Raw genomic sequence first — 21,663 nt, forward strand, 5'->3', positions numbered from 1 at the left:
TCTCCAGAGTACGAGAAATACCATTATTATTATAATTCCCATTTTAGACATTAGAGAATTGAGGTTCAAATAGGTCCAACAGTATGCAAAAAATCATACAAGATGCTTTGATTTCAAATTGTATGTTGTTTTTAGTATAGTATTGTAATTCAGGCAGTAAAGTTTAGGAAACAGAGCTGATCCTTAAACGATCTTATAATTTTGCCAAAGAGACAAGAATATACGAACAGACAGACAGACAAACAAAAATACCTAGAATTCATTGAATATTCGCTAGGGGCAGAGCCCTGTGCTAAAGAATTTTCTTGCATTATCTGATTTAATCTAAGAACTATTTCCCCAATTTTACACGTGAAAACACTGAAGTTTAAGAGGTCAATGATAAATTGGCTAAAGAAGGAGGGTTCAGTCCCAGGCAGCTGGACCACATAATCATTATACTGAATAATGATCTAAATGCAATAAAGCTTCTTCACTGAACATCTTGAAGTTTTCTGTGCCATTAAATCTGACATCTTTCCCAATGCTGGAGTACTGGGAAGAAGCTTCATAGAAGTTGTAGGGTGTTAGGTTATTGACAGTCAAGTAGAAACTTAAACTGGACTTTGACATTGAGCAGCCACACATGGATGAAGTGAGAGTAAGAACAGAACAGTTGTCATTGCAGACGTGGCAAAACCGAGAGAAAGGTAGAAACAAGAATGTGGCATTTCCATTCAGTACAGAACAGTACGTCAACTTGTGCAGCCAGAATATTGAGACCACATCATGAGTACGTGTTTAGAGACAGATCAGGAAGGGCCGGGAATGCCTGGATGAAGAGTTCGGGCTTTGCCATTAAAGAATTGAGGGCCAGTGAAGATTTTTAAATATGAAAGTCTGACAATGGTTTGCCCCTGGGGAGGTGTGCCTGGAAGGGGCGGATGTCTAGGTTAGTATAATTGACATTGAGCAGGAGCAGCTATCAGGAGTTTCAGCCTAAAAGCTCATCTTTGGTTTTGCCTACAGTGTTAAGGAAAAGAATCCTTGCTGTCCACAGTTCTATTGCAGCTACAGCCTGAGGCAAGGTTGGAAAAAAAAAAAAGATGTCAACCTGATTTCTTTCGTTGAAAAGCAAAAAAGAGAGCATAAACTCTGCTCTTCTTGAGCAGTACGGATTTTAGGATTCACATTTTAATGGTTCTCAAGCCTGGCTGCACGTTAAAGTTACCTGTGGCACTGTTCAAAGGCACAAACACTCTGGACCCACCCCTGGAAAGTCTACTTTGGTTTCCTTAGGGAGGAGCCCAAACCCTGAGAATTCTGAAATCCCCCAGAGTATTCTAATGTGCAGCAATGGGTCAAGAACCATAGCTGTAGTGGAGGAAGTTAAAACTAGTGCTGTGTGTGCCTTTCCTTATAGTCTTAAAACAAAATCGCCTTTCTAAATCAGTTGTTAAAACCTGAGCATCCAGCCTCTTACAGCCAGAAAGAACATGGTCAAGTATTTTCCAGGGTATCTGTGGATGCTTTAATTTACATTTCTGTGTAACTTTGCTGCAGAGGCCAGGAGAACAAATGGAAAAGCTTAACTGTCCTGTCAGTGTTATCCCCCCCTCCCTGATTCTACTTGTTTTACCTTTCTCAGTATAAAGGGCAGGAGCTAATCTTACCATCCAGACCTACTTTTTTGGCCCCTCTTATTTTCCTTCCACTAACTTTGTCTACTCATTCAACAACTATCGTGTTCTTAGCAATAGGCACCCAACGCAAGTAAAACACTCTTTCCTCCAGAAGCCTTCAGTTGAATTATTCTCCAGGGCTCAGCCGAGGCAAGTCTTACCTCCTTCATGAGTCTCTTCCTGGTGGACTTCATCCTGAGATCTCATCTTTCCTCATTTATTGGTACCTACGTCAGGAACAGGGCCTTGAGGCATCAAGCTTTTTGTATGTAGGGTTTTCCCTCTTCCTCCTCAAACTGCAATGCCTTGGGTAACTTTACATCCTGCTCAGAGTAGATGCTCCATGAACCTTCTCTAATTAGGTCTTCTATGATAAACTTCTCCCATGCTCATCATTCCTTAAGTCTGCTTTTGGGTCCTGATGCTTAGGTTGTATCACACTCTCTCACTTTTGTTAATTTTCTGTTTCTCATCTGCTCCTTTTAAACAGAGTTAGTGATTCAGGACTGGAGCTTTTTTTGATGCAGCCTCCACAGGCTCTTGGATCCCTCCTTTTAGGATAGGACCTGGAAACTTGTATGTTTTTTTACTGCTCCTACATGGTTTTGATGTTAGCCAAGTTTGGAAAGAACTTTCTAGAGCAATACTTTAAATTTCTTCTGCTGCTATGCACAGTAATACATTGACTATTACACTGTGACTCAATACCCCACATACCCATAACTGAAACATATATATCTACCTTTACTATATGTGAGGTATTCTTGTATTTTCTATTCTATTTTTTTTTAAATGGTGATCTTACAATTCTCTATTGGGTTGCAACTGCTAGTTTCAAAAGTACTCTTCTAAAATCTAGCACAGAGTTGCTCACATAAGTATTTAAAATGCTGGTGGTATAGATTTATATCTTTTTGGTTGTTTTACTTATAGGGAATGGTTTTTACTTAAAAATCTTTCCCTATCTCATTTCTCTCTCTTTTAAGCTAAGTTATGAGTGTGAGCCACTTCCCTGAGGCTGCTTACTCCATTCCAGTTCTCTGTTTCTTTAAATCTTCACAAGTCCTGATGCTTCCAGGAGACATTTCTTTGGAGAACCCCAGCCATGCTCCAGCCCATAAGGACAAGAAAGTGCTTTCTTTCAAAACCATAAAGACCCTACCATATATCTTCATTTGTGTGTACGTATGTCTTCTTTGGTGGACTTCAGCATTCTAGAGAACATAGACCTTGCCTGCCTCTACCTTTATTTCAAGAAATGGCAATACTGCTGTATACCATTTGTTTGTTCAATATATAGTTGTTGAGTGGTTGTCTTGTGCCTCCTAGCTTGGTCTGTGTGTAATAAAACTTGACATCAATTTATTCAGGCAGAGACCTCTTAATATACCAAGCTGTCACTTCTAGCTTTCCAGTTGAGAGACAAGATGGTTGACACTTGCACCAAGATGGACTGTGTCACCTCTTCTCCAAAGTGAGAAAGTAGGGAAAGGAGTGAAGCCAAAGGTAATCTACAATACAGAAGCTGATTTATTCTTTTCTTTTTATATTTGCTGGATGAGGCCCTAAAAATAATTGACCAGTCAAATCACTTAATCGCAGAGGTAGAGGTAAGAACAGTCATCTCAATTGTCCATTCTGTGCTAACTGGACCAAGAATGGTGCTAAGAGTATCCCTCTGAGCTTGAAGCTCTCTCAGACATTTGGCAAAAGCTGATGCAAAGCACCTTACCTAGCATGTTGGATTTCACATGGATATTGTGGGTGCTGCCCAGAGAAAATATCTAGATTAAAAACTTGGTTTATGAGTAATATACTGTACTCTGCATGAAATTCATAGGGTTAAATTTGGCCTTGTCTTTTTAAATGTTCCATTTTAGATACCTAGTTTATGGTAGGCTGTATCATGACCATATTACAGAAACTATGTAGAAAAATAATAATAGTTAAGATAGAACATCTCCATGCTGAAAGACTGATTTTTTTATTACAATGAGATTTAGTTAATTTTATAGGACCATTTTTATATCCATGCACGCACACACAGGCATATACATACATATATATATACGTGTGTGTGTGTGCATATGCATAGATAGATAGACAGATAGATGGATATACTAACCAACACCATTAAAGAGGTCCAAATTCTGCTGGGCATGTGTAGTTGTGTAGGGAGAGAGAATGAACTCCTCTAAACTGTCTATTGATATTTGAGACTGATAACTTCTTTGAATGAATTGGATTAAATAATTGCATGAAGATCATAAGATACAATTTCCTTTTGATTTTTATAAATTTGCTTTACAGATTTCTTTTCATTCATTCAACAATAATTTATTGAGTCCTCATGATGTGTCAGGCAAAATGCCAGGTTCCTGACATTAAGAAGCTCTCAATCTAGTGAGAAAGCATGTAAACAAAAAGGTTTTTTGAATGATAAGTTTCAATAGAAAACATAATAAAAGCCTTCTTAGCTAATGTAATTCAAACCTGTATTTTGAATGTTCAGAAAGTTAGTTAAAGAAAAGAACTGTAAAAAAAATTCTAATGCTATAAATGCTATCCATTTTGCTTAAAATGATAATTAAATAGTTTTAATGTAAGTCCAAGGATTTTTTTAATGGGTTCATTAATTGGAGTTTCACATGCTCTTCCTTACATAAATCACATCTATATACAGTTTCCAATTTTATTGTTCTTTTGTTTTAAAGAAGTGAAAAGTTAAAAATACATCAAAGCAATCTGAGCTTTGAACACCTCTGGAATTTTATGTTTTTGCTCCAACTGTTATAATTTTCACCCATCCCTAATTTGACTTGCTTTTATCAAGTCTTTCTAAACCAATTAACTTGATTTTCACAGAAACAATACCTCCTTTTATTCCACACCATTATTTCATCAGTCTAAATAATATATGATTGAATTACATAATTACAATGAAAAGTTTGACTGTCATAAACAAATTTGGGAAGGAACATGGTTGGTTCTTGGGAAGTGTGTCATTTGAATGCTGGTCGGAACTGAAGTATGTGAGTGCACTAGGTAGCTGAGTGCCAGCCTCACACATTCAACATGCCCTGTCCGCTCTTGTAGAGGAGAAGGAAAACATAAGTTAATGTAAAGAATTAATTATTTGAAAAGTTGGGAGAATTCCTAGGATAGTAGGTACTTGAGAATGAAGCACAGTGGAGTGAGGGCATAAAAGAAGTATCTAACTTGCTGGGGAAGTTAGAAACAGTTTCATGGAGGTGATGGTATTAGAACTGGATTTTGAGGCTTGAGTAAGAGTTTTCTACATGAAGAAGAAGGCAAAGGATATTCCAGTCTGAGGAAACAGCTTGTACAAAGGCACAGAGTCAAGAAGTATTTGAGGAAGATCTGGAAGTTGGGGATGATTGCACATAGGATTCGATGGGCAGAGTAGTGAAAGTTGAAGCTGGAGAAGGAGAATGGGGTAGGATATATAGGAGTATACTAATTAGTTAGAAGCTTAAAATATAATTTGGAATACATGATGATTTATTAATTTATAAAAGTAAGCAGAGTACTTATTAGGTATATACTAAATGAATGCAAAAGAAGGCAGTGAAGTTCCTGTTACTGTGTATCACTTTTGGCCGAATAACCAGGTCAAGATTAAATCTTGCCTAGAATGTAAAATATATATAAAAAAATTAAAATTGTCTTCCAAATAGGAGGTTTGAAGTAATGCTTGTTATATGAAAAGGCTTTGTGCGTCTCAAAACTCAACATTAAAAAAAATCCAACTAGAAAATGGGCAAAAACATGCACAGACATTTCACTGAAGAGGACACACAGATGGCAAATAAACACATGAAAAGATTTTCAACATCATTAGCTATTAGAGAAATGCAAATTTCAACCGCAGTGAAATATCACTACACTCCTATCAGAAGGGCTAACATGAAAAATAATGGTGAGGAAAAATGGTGGCAAGGATTCAGAGAAACGGGATCATTCATAAATTGCCGATGGGGGTGTGAAATGACACAGCTACTCTAAAAAACAGTTTCTTTCAAAACTGAAAATCTACTTAACATCCAACCCAGAAATTTCAGTCTTGAGTATTTATTCTAGAGAAATAAAGACTTATTTTCATGCCAGAACATTACACAAATATTCAGAGCAACTTCGTTTGAGATACCTCCTAACTGGAAACTAACCCTGCGTCCTTTAATGGGCATAGGGTTAAATAAACTGTGGTAATCCATACCATGGAATATGATTCAGCAATAACAAGAAACAAACTACTGGTATACACAAAATGTGGATGAACCTTAAGGAAATTATGCTGAATAAAAAAAAAAAAACAATCTCAAAAGGATGTATAAGGTGATTACATTTAGGATTTAGGTAACATTCACAGAAAAACATAATGATAGAGATGGAGAACAGATTAGTGGTTTCCAGGGATTAGGGGTGTTGAGGAGGGCATGGAAAGTGTGGCTATAAAGGGATAGAATAAGAGAAATCTTTTCTTAATGGTACAGTTGAGTATATTGATTGTGGTGGTGGTTACATAAGGCTACAATGTGATTTCATAGATCTTTACACACACCCCCACATAAATGAGTGTATATATAATTGGTAAAATTTTAATAAACTCAATGGATTATGCTAATGTCAAATTCCTGGTTTTAATAAAATAGAGTGTATAAGACGTTAACACTGAGGGACTTCCCTGCACATATCTTTGCAGATTCCTGTGAATCTAGTTATTTCAAAATAAAAAGTTTTTTTTAAAACTTTGTGCATGTGTTATAATTTTGACATGTCCAACCCATTGTGCCAAGTATCAATGCTCAATGATGTCTGTCACCTGGTAGTAGCCTCTGTGTTGGTAATTCTTTGCTAGGATGTGGAAAATCTATTCAGTATTAAATGTAAGCTCAAAGCCGTAATACGTATCATGAAAACACCTGTTACCCTTGCTAAGTGATACGCTCTGTGATGGCTAGCTTCACAACTTCCTATTACCTTGTGTAGTATGGTTCATGGCAAGATAGAATTGTTCTTGGAAAATACGCATTGATTATATTGAGTGATATCTGCCATATGTCCAATCTCAACATACTCATGCACCTTTTCTTTTCTTTTTTTCAACACAGGGCTTGAACTCACGACTCTGAGATCAAGACCTGAGCTGAGATCAAGAGTCAGATGCTTAAGCAACTGAGGCACCCAGGTGCCTCATTAATGCATCTTTTCTTTAGGGAAGGGAATATAATACAGCACATTCTAAAATAAACTGAAACCTAAGTGGTATCAACAAAGATGCCTCTCTGACCAATATCATAATAAAAGAAATCGCTTCATATGAATATATATGAATCAGGAAAATTCTAAAGTCTTTCCTGGAGTTTCATTCCATATGTAAAGTTAGAGCAATCTTCATTTGCAGGCCTGTAAGGTGGGGTTTCAGGGTTGTCATAAAGATGTTATCTTTTACCCACTCCCCCCTGCCCCTTTAGATGCCTAAACTTTCACAGAAAAAGGATAATGCTTTTCCTTTCAGATGCAGAAATCAGACATTCTGCAAGTCCCACTGAGGCAGGGGCAGGGGAGGGGGTTTTGTTGTGGGGGCTGGGAGTGGATAAATGATGACTTATATTTCTCTTTAGAGTTAGGTTACTGGTATAAGGCACTTTGATGATTACAGTTTAATTTGGAAGATAAGGGTCACCTGAAAAGAGGACAGAGACATGGCCTCTGAAGAGAGCAGCAGAGATGGAACAGGGAGATGGGAAAAATGACTCACAGCAGGATCTGGAGATAGAGTAGCTGGTTCTAACTTCAAGTTCTGTTGCTTGTTAGCTGTGCCGTGCTTCCGCCCTTTAAAACAGGTATACTCATAGCACTACCTTATGGGATAGCCATGAAGAGTACAGAAGCCCAGAGCCACTATCGTAGGGGTCCACAGTCAATGACAGGCCATGGTAGTGGTGGCGACAATGGTTGTAGAATTGTTCAACCCAAACTCTACACAGGATGCCTCTCATGTACTCTTTACATTTCCCACCTTGGCTCCCAGTCATGAAGGACTATACAGATTGCAGACCCTGGGCTCCTACAAGTCCCACTTTCAACAAAGAAAGATGCAACTCTATCCAATACTTAGAAAAATCTTTCCAACTCAGTTATAACTCCCTGAGAAGCAATAACCTCTTCTTTCGGTTTTGAGTGTCTCTGGCAGGGTTTAGTGTGCTACATACAATTGATCAATAAATGTTTGTTGACAATCATGAAGAAACTAGAATATCTTAGGGGTTTTTTGAGTGCATGAAGCAGAAACCTACTAATGGCAGTTTAGCGAAAAGATACAAGAAACGTCCATAAAACCCAATTGTCAGATATGCAGCGGGTTTTATGCCCAGGACCTGGAAAGCTGACAGGCAGCCATTCTTTCTCCATCTCTCTAGGACGGCTTTTCTCCACACTTAAGTCTTCCATTCTTCTTTCTGCATTAGAATATCTTCCTCAAGGCTCTTAGATTCAGTTCCCCCATAATGTTGGCTTGAATGTGGCTTTGGTATCCTGGCACCGACTCCAACTCAGAAGAGTTACAGTTTAGTGCCTAACACTCCCTGACTGGCTCCATCTCCATTCTCCTGAGAAACTGAATATGCCTGACCCCCCTCATTCAGGTATTCATCTCTTGTTCAATGAACTGTGACAAGGGAGGGGTCATGTGGTCTGAGCGCTGCTCCTGTGGGGCTATGGGTATAGCAGCTTCTCAATTAGAAAGGAGGGGAAGGGAGAGTATAAAGGGTATCTTTAGAACAAGGACATAAATATTTCAGATTTTTTTCCTAGAAATCAAAGGAATTTTTAAATTGAATATGAATGCAATTTGCTAAGTGATTTCTAGGATAGGTCTTGAGATTGATCCAAGGTTAGAGTCAGGTTATGAGGACTGTCCTCATGTCTGTGCAGAGTAAGTGCTCCTTTGCATTTGTGATTTCAGGGCTGGCAGCAAAAGGCCCTGCTTCAAGCACTTGACCTTAAGATAGGCCCATTGTCCTTTGATAATCCAAATGCTACGCTTTTGTTACTTTTGCCCCAACTGTCAATGAATGTACATTTTCCCTGCCACAGGTTGAGATCTTCTACCTTCCAAGGCATCAAGTGCCTGCAGCAGCCCTAATGCGCCACCGTGTTGTGGGTCCTGACTCTTCCTCCAATTCCCCTGGTCTTGTCTCGGTCTCTGGTGCCTCAGCTGCTCTCTGCAGCACATTAAAGACTTGCTGTCTCTATTAGCCACCAATAACGCACTAATACATTCGTTCTCCTATTACCTCGGACACTAATTTGGTGGAATTGGATAGTGACAGCACATTGATGTTGTTGAAGTTAATGACCCAGCAATTTACAAGATAAGTCACATTAGTAGTCAAATTGATTGTAATCATTGTTTCACTGAGCAGAATCTGCATTAAGTACAGTATGTTGTGCTCTGTCCTTCACCACCCCATTAATGGAGAGAAAGAGACAGTCAGAAGAATCCTCGCCTTTCATACCTTCCCTCAAGTATCTGCAATGAATATATTGGGACTTCTACCTTCTCTTACATATTTAACAGAAAGATGCTAAGAACACATGGGAAAAATAGACTTTTAGGTTATATACCTGTGAATTCAACTAGGTCACTCAAATCGTTATGGTTATTTATTTCTTCTTTTATTGGATACTTACTATTTTCTTGGTCTTATGATTTGCACTAAAGGCTCCAGGACAAAGTAAGACATGGTTTCTGCTGTCAAAGAGTTCACATTTAAATAAGAATCACGCACCTGATGAGACAGTAGAAGACTCTCTGAAATTCCCAGTGAGTGGAATAATCACTTCTGAGGAGGGAGAGATTGGAGTAGACAGGGAGAATGTCATGCTGGAGACAGAATATCAGATGGGGATGAAAATATTGCTAATATTTTGATAAATATCCGTGATCAATTCTTTATCCTTTAATTTGTAACTAGAAAGTATTATTTAAAATAGGCTTACCTCTTGCAGTTATCTAATTTTGGCAGATTACTGTGCCTTGTTTTCCTCCACTATTAAATGGGAATAATATTGTTGGTCTTATATATAATATAAGAATGATCAAAGAGGACACAAATGAATCTTCCCAGCAGAATGCTGACATATAGTATTTCAATAGAAGTTACGTGATTCCATATCTGATTTAATTTTTTAAAGAAAAATTAAAAGCCAATTGAAGCCAAAATAGAAATAAGGTGAACAGTCAGACTTAAATACACCGTTTGGGTTATAAATTCAAAAGATACATCCCTGAAATGATTGCCTCATCTGTGGCGTGTATCTGTGTGCACATGTGTGCTTGTGTATGTGTGTGCGTGCATATGGCTGTGGATGCAAATCAGCTCTAAAGGCAATGAAAAGAGAGAGATTCTAGAACTGTTTTGATAGTCAGTAGACTAGCGTAGTAGGATGTGAGAGGGTCGGGAGAGCTAAGAAACTGTGTGGTATGACCTCTTAATTTCACACATGAAGAAATTGCAACCCAAAGGTGGGAAGAAATGGACTGCTCCATGATACACAATTAGGAATACATGAAATGTGGATTAGAACCCTGGTGAACTCACTCCTAGAAAAATATTCTTTCTACTACTTTAAGACCCTAACGTGTCTCTTATGAATGATAACACTGATTATACATTCTGGCCTATTTTCTGAGTATTTAGTCTCATTTCTTAATTTTCATGTACGCTTTTAAAAAACCTTTCCTCTCCTCTGGTTACTAGGGTCTTATTCTCACTCTTTCATTTCTCTGAAGCACAGGAACCTCTCCACATCCTAGCCTCTGCTCATCTGACCTTGAAGACCTTACTTTCTCTGTTAGTTATATTGCCGGCTGCATTGACTACGGCACATGAGCGTCCTGATCTGGCCTGAGAACCCCATTCTGCCACCAGTCCTGATCAGTCTTCAAGTGACTTCCCTGTCATCAGGAGCTGTCCAATTACAAAGCATCCTATGTCCTTACAAATTAAAATGATGATGTTTGATGTTTCCTCATTTGAACTCCTGCTTTTGTGCTGTCAGAGAGATGGGGCCTGCATAAAATCCTCCTTTTGACTGGATGTCTGCCTGCTTTGCAAGCCCGAGGACCCTTTAATTAATGCCAATGAAAAGGTTAAAAGCAAAGGCAGACAGAAACAATATCAATAATAATAATAATAAATGGGTTCCTTCTAGTCCAGAGAAGCCAGAGGGAAGGGCATGTCAGCAACTTACACTGTGATGTATTGTGGGAACGCAACCGCCCACCCCAACAGCACATACCAATTATAAATATAAAACATGCTTCACTGCCTGTTGCAAAGGCAGCCTGGCAAAATTGAATGGCAAAATTACTGTCCACCCATGTTATACTTTTCTATAATCTCATCATAATTAAAAGTTGTTGGGGATGCTGTGCTTCCCCTAATCTTTGTTGGTCTCCTTATTCTTGTGGTTTAGGATTCAAATTGTCAGGACTGGGTTACTGTGGTATAACGGTGACGTGAGCCAGAAAGGACCAACAAAGTCACATTCAAAAATGCTGGTGAGATATGGAGGAAGAGGCACAGGCAGGAAACCAAAGTTGAGAGTATGTGGGGGAAAAGGCTTGGCTCGCAGGGAGGACATCAGGTAATGTGTAAGCATTCGGACAGCAGAAATGGCGTCCCTAAGAGTTACAGGATAAAACAGCAGAATGAATCACCAGCCTCAGCATTTAGAGACAGAGACAGTCAAAAGGGCAAAGGCAGAAACAGGTGCCCGGGAGGTTTTAGAGCTTTTGATATATGAAGCTAGACTTCAGAGCTGGCACAAGGAAAGTGGGGGTTTAGAAAGAAGAGTGCAAGTGCCAATGGCATGCTAAGGTAATGACAGGCTAAAAATGTTAATACTAGAACACCAGAGTAAGCTGCCATCTGCCATTTGGTGCCATATTTTCTTGATGAAATCACCATCTTGAAAGGATACCTGCATTCCCATGTTCACTGGAGAATTATTCACAATAGTCAAGATATGAAAACCATCTAAGTGCCCACTGATGGGTGAAGATAAAGAAAATGTGGTATATAGAGACAATGAAATATTATTCAGCCATAAAAAGACTGAAATCCTTCTATTTATGAGACATGGATGAAACCTGAGGGCATTATGCTAATGAAATAAGTCAGACAGAAAAAGAAAATACTGTATGATCTCACTTGTATGTGGAATCTAAAAACGTTGGACTCATAGGAAAAGAGAATAGAATGGTTGTTGCCAGGGGCTAAGGGGTTGGGGAAATGGGGAGATATTGGTCAGAGGGTATATACTTTCAGTTATAAGATGAATAAGTTCTAGGAGGTTCTAATGTACAGAATGGGGACTGTAGTTAATATTGAATTATATACTTGAAGGGTACTATGTTCTCACCATAATAGCAACAATAACAAAATGTCAATTATGTGAGGTGAGGGATGTGTTAACTAACCTTACTGTGGTAAACATTTTGATATATATCAATCATATATATATATATATATATAAAATCATCACGCTGTACGCCTTAAATTTACTCAATGTTACATGTCAATTGTATCTCAATAAATCTGGAAAAAGAAAACCAAAACATGTACAAAGAATGTGTGGCCTCCAACTGTAAAGTATGATATTCAATATGTATCCATTAGACCAAAGGAATTAACTGTACAATATCAATATCCTTACTAATATTTATTTGAGAGAGAGAGAGAGTGCACACAGGAGTGTGAGCAGGGGGAGGGGCAGAGTGAGAGAGAATCTGAAGCAGACTCTGCACTCAGCTCAGAGCCTGACATGGAGCTTGATTCCCATGACCACACGATCATGACCTGAGCTGAAACCAAGAGTCAGACACTCAACCAACTGAGATACCCAGGCACCCCTCCTTCATATTTTATCATGTTTTATTATTACGGAGAGAAATGTGTTGAAATTTCCCACACCTCTAATGATGTTCCTGTCAATTTCTCCAGAATTGTAAAATATTTGCTTTAATATCTTTTTAGGCTATTTTAGTGAACATGTATGAATTTAGAATCTTTATATAGCCTCCTGGTGAACTGAATATTTTTGAATCTTTTATCATTGAATTGTGACCAACCTTGTTTCTAATAATGTTCATTGTCTTGACGTCTATTGTGTTTATTATCAATATAGCTACACCAGCTTTCTTTTGGTTAGTAACTGTGGAGACATCCCCTTTTTGCCCTTTATATCATCTTTCGAACTTTCTATACCTTTACTAAGGTATATCTTTTGAAAACAGTCAATAACTAGATTTAGTGTTTATTAAAAAAAATCCTGTCTGACAATCCTTGTCTTATAATTTGAGAGTTTAGTGCACCTAAAATTATTGTGATTACCGATAAGTTTGGACCTACTTATATCATCTGATCAGAGGCTTCAATTTGTCTTGTTTTTTCTTCAGTTTTTCCTCCTTTCTTGCTTTCTGTTGGATTGATTTTTCCCCTTTTTTTCCCTTTATTATGTCATTTTTTTCATTATATTTATAAACTATGTTTCTGGTGTGTGTACAGGTGTGTGAGTGCATATGTATGCTTACAGTGATTATTTGAACATGCATTTGTAACAAAGTCTAACACTAAAAATTTTACCTACTTCCTAAACAATACAAAGGTCTCAGAATATTTTAAATATGATCAGCTTCCTCAACTAATATTCCATTGTTCCATTGTTGTCCAGCATCTTAATTTTAGCCAGTTTTTCCTCCAAGTATACATGTTAATTGTATTATAAAGTTTGTTTAGATTTACTCCTGTATGATCCCCTCTGTATTCATCACTCTTTTCTTGCATCCCATTCCTTCCATCAGGGATAATTTTCCTTCTGGCCCAAAATAAAGCAAATCATGTTTTTGATGTCACTTAAGAAGTTTTTGTCAGTGAAGGAATACAAGCCAGGAGTTTCCTTTGTTTGCCAGTTTTTAAACAACAAATTCAATTTCTTTAATAGGTAGAGATATGCCATTGTTGGGTCAAGTATTCTATAAATATCAATTAGATCAAGTTGGTTGATAATGTTCTAGTTCAGGTCTTTTATATCCTTATTGATTTTCCATCTGCTTGTTCTAGTTATTACTGAGAGAGAAGTATTAAACTCTCTAACTTTAACTGTGGATTTGTTTATTATCTTATGCATGGGAGAGGAACTGGATTTGTCAGACTTATTTTCTCAATGTCTGATTCACTGTTAGCATTGGGTCTTCTCTTTGTGCCTGAGACTCACAGAGGCTCACTCTGGATGTTCTGCCTGCCCCCTCACCGCCCCCCCCATAAACTACTGTTATCTGTTACTCAATACTTGCTAGCCTGGTTGGAGGCAGGGGGAACAGGGAGGCATTTTCTGTTGTCCTGGATTAGCCTTAGTCTTAGGCAGAGGCTTTGTCCCTGGGTCTTATGTGTGGGGTCTTCTCCATGACTCTGCCTCTCTCTCTCAATGGTGGGGGATCTCTAGTGTTCTGGAAACAGATGTTTTCTTGTCCCCATCTCTTCCCCAGAGACAGTTTTTCCTATTCTCTTCCCCTAGCTGTGAGATGTGTTCACTTGTATCTTGAGGGTTACAGGGTTTTATGCTATTCTCCTAGCAGCTTAAGCCTTTTGTTCTGTAGGAAAGACACAGGAACCAAACACAGATGGGACTTTTTGCCTTCCCTGCAGTTGCTGCTGTTCCCTCTTCCAGGCCTGCACCACATAGAGGGCTTCCTCTACTCTCTCACCTTCCCCCATCTCTCTTGTGAGTATCCACTGTGGTCTGTGGAAAAAAGCCTGAAAGCAGGTCTCATTTCTTTGTGTCTGTGGCTTCCGGTGTTTCCATATTCTCATGCTATGCCATACTTAGCCTTTTGCAATTGTTACAGATTTTGGCTGAGTACTTCCTACCAGTTTGTATGATGCTCAGCACCTGCCCCAGATGATCAGCAAATGCTGGTGCCCTGTCTCTTCCTGAACACTTTCCCTTTCCATAGGTTTCAGGCTAGTCAGTTGCTAGCTCTGAAAACTTAGCTGATGGCTTTAAGAAAAATTATATTTTCATAGACTACTCAGCTCTTTTTTATTCTAAAGGTGAGAATGATTTTTTTTGAGCTTTTTACATTCTACACAGATGCCAGCTATTTGTGTTTATTGTTGTCTGGTTGGCTAACCTACTTTTTATGGTCTTCTGTTCCCTGAAAATATTTTCAAGAAATTTTAATATTTTTTAGACATAGATATAGTAAACACAGTTATATGGTAGTATTTGTGCAATATTTATAAAACATGGAATCTTTGTGACTATATTTTTGTTGTCTATTGTTTCTGCCAGTTTGTGAACACATTCACTTATTTGTGTCCCTGTTTATATTGACTGTGGGCTGGTCATTTTCCTTGAAAATTTATTTGTAGTGGCTCCCCAAGTTGTGGGATGAAGATATCTTCCTCTAGAAAAAGTTCATATGTATTTTGCTGGATCTTTTTAAGTAAATTCATTACTTTAAGTCAATTCTTGCATAGTTTAAGGTTTCTTTCATCACCCTGGGGATTTAAAAGTGGTATGTACCCCATACATGTCTATTGACTTGGGATTAGACTGATTCTCTCTCCTTTCTGTCTTTCATTCATTTCCCCTCTTTTCCCTGGTTCTCCTTGATAACAAGGCAATTATCCCCCAGTTTTAGGAAGGTGAGCTGTCAGGATGAAACTGACCAGAAAGACTCATTCATACTGACACATGGAGACACAGAAATATGGTAACAGTTGAATCCAAAGAATAAATCCTTTATGATAAAATATCATACCCTCACAGAAGATAATTAAAGGAGACAGTCCATGGAAGACAGGGAGACAAAAAGGGTCTCTTCCAAGGGACCCTCCAATCTCTGATATTAACCATCTTTCTCACACAGCCAGGTCATAGCTGGCCCAGAAGACCAATTCCTGTGATGCAGGCTATAGATAGGAGATAGCTGGCTGCTGGATCAACAACTTGCCAGGTGGTCTAAGAATCGGAAGGTAGAAACCTATGCAGGTACAGCATCACCACTTTGTTTGGGGACTAGGCTGGGAGTTTCAATTGGCTGGAATGCATTCTACAGAAAAAGGTCACTGAGACTTTGCCTGAGTCCAGCTTCCCAGAACCAGTCAGTGGTTTTCTGGGCTTTTCTGCATGCTGGTTACTGAAGCCTTTTTTCAATAAGCCTACTCTTCATATTCTCCATAGGCCTTCACAAAGAACAAATGTTGATCTTACAAATTTTTTTTGACATAAAAATCTATACCTCTATAGCTCTCCCTAAAGCAAGACAGAGTTCAGAGTTTATCAAAATCAATAAAATTTAAGGAAAGGAATATCATTACAGGTTGGCAAACCAGGAACATAAATAAGGGTCAGCTTTCTCCATTTCCTACCTTCTAGTAGATGAGAACTTTAAGACCTGAAATTATATTTTGGTTGCTTAGACTTGAGGACTCCAGGATTTGTCTTTGAAATTCACATCTTGGCTTTGTTTCAATTTGTTAAAATCATGAAACAAAAGAAGAGATTTTCTCCTGTGTTCCTTCAGGGGACTCTGCCTACTCATACAGCAGCAAAACAGCCAAATATTTATCAAGAAATTTATCCTGGAAAGCTGTAATATAGCCCTAGCCCCATGCTAACCCTGTGCTACAGGCTTAGATGGTAAAAGAGCAGTGTAAATCTGATTTTTATTTAATCAGAAGGGATTGTTCAGTCTAGAAGGGACTTAAGGTAGCTTACCAAGATATGCAAAATTCAGCAAAATGGCAAATAAATAAATTAATTAATTAAAATAAAAAGAGAGAAATTAGGTGAGAAGTGAGAAAGAAGGAAGTAAATGGAGCCAAACATCCTGCAAAATCTGGAAAATCTGATGAATTACACAAATTACATAGTGTCTCACCCGATAAAATTAGATGAACTGTTAGGGAGACCCAAAACTCTCCTAATACTAACACCAGCTAGGAATGTCTCTCATGGAGCATCATAAAGAAGACCCTCACTAAAAGAATAAACAACACTTTTACAAAACAAAACAAAAAAGTATTTGGGCAGTGAAACAACACATAGTCCTTGGAAACTTTTCTTATGGGTCCCTTCAGCATTGACCAATGATACTGTAGGAAAGCACAATCTGTCTATGTAACACCACAGGGGAACAAAAAGTATATAATGGGAGTCCCAGGCGTGAAGGAGTGTTTCTGAGTCTTGGGAGATTATAGAATGAATTCACAGAAGACGTGTCCCTGAAGATGGACAAAGGAAATGATGATATTGGAAATCACTATCTTGTACATATTTGAAGTCTTCTAAATGTACTGAGGAAATGCAGGGCAGATACAGGAAATAAATTTGCCCAATAACTCTAAGTTCTTTAAGAGCTAGTGTGGTTAAGACTTTGTATCCTTAACATAGTGTCTAGGACATAGTAAATGCTTGATCAGTAGAAGTCATTGAATTAAGCCACAGTAGGAGGCAGAAATGTACATGGCAGGCACAGACAACAGTGAGAAGAAGACTGGCCTGGCTGAAAAAGAGGACTCTTGCTGGAGAGAAGTTCAAGCATCTCCTCCTCCAAGAGGCTTTTCCTGACCACACATCTTCAAACTGAGTCAATCACTTCTCTAAGGAGCTGTCTCTGCCTGCTATGGGCTCCTACAAGGGAATTTCCCCATACATTCTGACCACTTTCTTACTGTTCTCCACTGCCAGACAAGGAGTTCCTTGGGTACAAGGGCTCAGAATTTTACACTGTTGTATCCCAAGTCTAAATTCTCAATTAATGTGTAATGAATTGAATTCATAGGAATATTGGGCCTGGGTAGTCCTAAAGGGTTTGAACTCCATCCCATAGGAAGACTTTGTTCTACAGAAAAGAAATTAAGGCCCTTGAACAAGTGAGCTAAGTAGAAAACTTTTCTAGGAATATTTGTTGCAAGAATGGAGACCTGGAACCAGGAGTAACCATGTAGTAAAAACAAAACTAAAACAGTTGTCTCAGCAGGTATTTTTTTGAATCCAAATAGCCCATGCAGATAAAAAAAAAGTTTGAGATTGAGTTTTGGTTAAGTTATATTTCTAAGTTAAGTTATATTTCTTCCTTTCCTTATACACACAAAAAATTATTTTCACAAGTCCAAAAATAAATGTCCTTACATTATATGATTATACATATACATACACATATGATTATACATATAAAGATATGTATTCACATACCTTTAATATGTTTTGGGGAAAACTATAAAAACAGCATAAATAAGGCAGTACTGAAAGCTGCCATGAAGTTTGTCTGTTTTGAAGGGAATGAGGAAAAAAGGGAAGTCCTATCTCTGAGACACTGAAAAAGTTGGACTTTTTCCTACTCCAACAGTAATGTTGGGAAGTCACTGAACATCCCTGTGTCTATTTCCTTATTCATTAAAGGAAGGATATAAAACAATAACAATTTCCACACCTTACTCATGAGGCCACTGAGGGCAGGGACCTTGTCTTATGTCCTGACACTTAGCACAATGGAGATGATCAATAAATATTTGTCCAAAGAATGGATAAATTATATAGTGAATAGTATAATGTCAGGGCAAGGGACTGACATTATTATTAAAAATAAAACCATCTATATGTGTGCCATTCCATTTGGAACTTCAGCCACAAAGAGAGAGGCAGTTTTTGCTCATGGACTGGCATTTGCCGGAACATGGCTGGTTATGAGAGAGGCAGAGAGGGTACTCGTGATGGAGGAATAGTGAGACAATTTAATCCTTTAGCTTGGTGCCTTGGTTGATGTCTACAGAGCCTGGTCATTTCTGTAGAGTATTCTGGATTCCACCCAGCTTGCCAGAGGCTTCATGTCAACAGCCAGAATTAATGTGTGTCTAATTTTAACTCAAGTGGAGCAGACATTTATTTTGGGAAGACAGGATCTTTTTGAGAATGGTTGTAATTGCCCATGAGCTGGGTCAGAGCTGAATTTCTTGATCATCTTCCTTATCTGGTGGGAAGATTTTATTGAACTTTCACCTGGCTATGATACGATCTCTTCCTCTAACTTTCTAAAGAAGGATCAGAATTTATTTTTAACTCCTCAAGATGCCTTACCTGTTGCAAACTTCCTGGAGTCCATCTCGTTTAGCCTTCATATATATCTGAAGGAATGTTCTAGCGGTAACCTTTGATGGTATTTCCCTTCACCCTCCAGGGTACAGCAGCTGTAACGAGAGGAAGGATCACCAGTCTGAGAGTTAGAAAGACCAGGAATCCATTCTCTGGTCCTCCACTTATCAGCAGCATAAACTAAGGTACCTCAGGCATGAGACCTGCTAAGAGCCTCCATTTATTCTTTTATAAAATATATATTTATGTAAAATAATATTGCTTTTCTTGACTCTGTAAATATGCCTGGAGCTTATGTTGTTCATCTTATACCTACACCTTTCAAGACATATGTGAATTATTATTCTTGGAATCTCTGAGGCTGATTCCACAGTCGTTCTTTATATTTTTTTTGTACTGCTTTAAAGATGGAATTGGGCATGGAAAAAAGAGAGATAAAGGAAATTTCTCAAGAATGCCTTCAAAATAGGGTTGTTTCTATTTAGAATCCAGTGTTATCAGTAAAGGCCCAAAGGAGGGCAGAATTATTCCTTGGTAGGATGCTCCTGGCATTTTACTCCCTGCAAGATGAGTACGGATGGGTGTTCTCTCAAGACCACATGCTATAGTGGAGACACTTGCAGGGTCATGGGGCAACCTCATTGTGAGAAGTATTCCATTCAAGGTAAGAAATGTCTACTGGAATCTTCTCTATGCCTGAGCATATGGTATATGTTGTGGGCATAACTATAAGAAATGGTCCTTCCTCTGAAGGAGTTCACAGTTTATTGTGGATATACAATACAGACACAAGAAATAATCAGAGAACAATGATAGTGTATAATGAAATCTAAGTGAAATGCAACCCAAGTAGGGTGGCAGAAAGAGCAATGGAATGTCTGAAATGTCAGCTCAGGTTCCACTAGCTCTGTAAACTTCAAAAAACCATTTGTTTTTCTAGGCCTCATTAGTTCATCCTTTAAATAAAGGATGGTATAGTGTAGCAGTTAAGTGTGGAACCCGGCCAACATACATAGTAGGCACAACCTTGTCAAGTTCCTACAGCGGTCAACCTCCCTTTCCTCAAGGCCAGGTGGGCACATTCAGTTTTCTACCTCTGGATCATTTGGCCCCTGTCTTCCTTCCCTCCGTGGGCCTGGAGGACGTTACTCCAGGACGTTACTCACCCAGCAAGCCTTAAATGATAGCCAACAAAGCCTGTCCTCACGGGATACCGAGACGTATCCCAACATGGGATGGTCTTGAACTACCTCACAAGGGGGCACCTGTGCCACTGCGAGCAGGACACTGTGCGTTCACACCCCAGCACTCAGCTAATGTAGCATCTTCATTAAATCCATGAGGATAGAGGTGAACACCCTGAGGGATCCGACTCCCAGCCCCTCAGGGGGCTTAACCAATCAGTGGTTTGAATCATGAGACTCTTGGTAAAGAAATCTGCCACTTACTTTGGGAATCATTCTCTGGATACCGTTTTCTCTCGCGTGAACCTCCACTGCTGCCCTGGCGACCGCCTCAGGTGCAGCCAAGTAGCCCCCCAACGAGCCACCTCCATCTGAGGGGACCCCTGGCTCAGCCCGGGAGCATGAGGAGCAAGGGGCGCATAAGGCTAAAAGCAGGTCACGGGGGCTGGAGAGTTGGAGGAGGCCCTGAAGGGGATATGACTGGTTGGTCCAGGATCTGTAACCCTGCAAGCTGGGGTCCCTCCTTGGGGCTGGGGGCTCCTCACACCCTCCCGGATCTCAGAACGTACAATCGGCCGGCAGTCCCCACTCCGGAGACCTCTTCCAGTGCGCAGCCGTGAGCGGGCACGTGGCGCTGAGACCCTCTTGGCGCATGCGCATCAGCGCCCACTTCCGGCCTTGTTTAAGCTCTTTCAGACCCGGAGGTGAGATGGTGAACTGTTTTGCAGCGCGGGGACCAGCTTCCTGGGTGAGTTCCCTCCTCCTGAAACCGGCACGCCTCCGGGTCTGCAGGGCCTGCCTCTCTCCAGTCGCTCCTCGCCTTCCGTCCCGAGGGCCAGTTTGTGAACAGCCCTGGAAGAACACAGGCCTGGCGGGGCTTCCTCAAGGCCAGGGTAGGTGTAGCGCATGTAAGAAAGAGCAAGTGGGTAAATGCCCTTTCTTGTAGTAGAAACTTGATGTTAGGAGAGTCACGAGGAAGGCGTGGGTGTTCTGATACTTGAGGGAGTATTTCGGTATGAAAATCAGTTATGAGAGGGGCACTATCGCTACAGAGATTCTGCAGGTGGTGAGCATTGCCATACTGTCTCCACATTGCAGAGAAGTGAGACAGCCAAGCAACCCTGAAGTTCTTAAGCTTCGCCTGCAGTGCAAATGTGTTTTATGATTTCCTAATGAGATGGCCAATGTCCATTCCCATCCCTTTGTAGGGAGTCTGCCTTTCCTCTCTGGCAGCTTTTATTCTTTCTTTCTTAGACATTTTTTAATTTAAATTCAATTAATTAACGTATAATGTATTATTGGTTTCAGAGGTACAGGCCTGTGATTCATTAGTCTTATATAATACCCAATGCTCATTACATCACATGCCCTCCTTAATGTCTATCACCCAGTTACCTCATCGCTGCCCCCACCCCCAGCAACCCTCAGTTTGTTTCCTATGATTAAGAGTCTCTTATGGTTTGTCTCCCTCTGTGGTTTCCTCTTGTTTTATTTTTTCCTCTCTTCCCCTATGATCCTCTGTTTTGTTTCTTAAATTCCACATATAGTGAGATCATATGATAATTGTCTTTGTCTGATTGACTTACTTCGCTTAGTATAATACCCTCTGTTTCCATCCAGGTCATTGC

The 21,663-nt window shown here is 39.4% G+C and overlaps 1 protein-coding gene and 1 long non-coding RNA gene across 13 annotated transcripts in view; one reads left to right on the plus strand and one right to left on the minus strand.

Annotated features, from left to right (window-relative positions):
- LOC113913307 overlaps positions 1 to 20,010 on the minus strand; it is an 88,426-nt gene extending 68,416 nt beyond the window's left edge. For 2 of the 3 annotated variants that reach the window (XR_004819624.1, XR_004819626.1), the window contains exons 1-2: positions 19,878 to 20,010; positions 18,837 to 18,946 (exon numbers count right to left, since the gene is read on the minus strand). This is a non-coding gene — a long non-coding RNA (uncharacterized LOC113913307). Of the gene's footprint in view, positions 1 to 18,632; positions 18,730 to 18,836; positions 18,947 to 19,877 lie in introns of those variants that run through there. The other variant, XR_004819625.1, reaches the window with a different exon arrangement.
- Positions 20,011 to 20,162: 152 nt separating this feature from the next.
- The window catches only part of SLC14A2 (solute carrier family 14 member 2), a 497,483-nt gene continuing 495,982 nt past the window's right edge, over positions 20,163 to 21,663 (plus strand). For 5 of the 10 annotated variants that reach the window (XM_035724077.1, XM_027577559.2, XM_027577556.2 and 2 more), the window contains exon 1: positions 20,203 to 20,928. The gene's annotated coding sequence lies outside the window, so the exon portion shown is untranslated. Of the gene's footprint in view, positions 20,929 to 21,663 lie in introns of all 10 variants that reach the window. The other 5 variants (XM_027577557.2, XM_027577558.2, XM_027577561.2 and 2 more) reach the window with 3 other exon arrangements.

Source organism: Zalophus californianus, chromosome 14 (genome assembly GCF_009762305.2).
Source record: "Zalophus californianus isolate mZalCal1 chromosome 14, mZalCal1.pri.v2, whole genome shotgun sequence".
NCBI classification, from domain to species: domain Eukaryota; kingdom Metazoa; phylum Chordata; class Mammalia; order Carnivora; family Otariidae; genus Zalophus; species Zalophus californianus.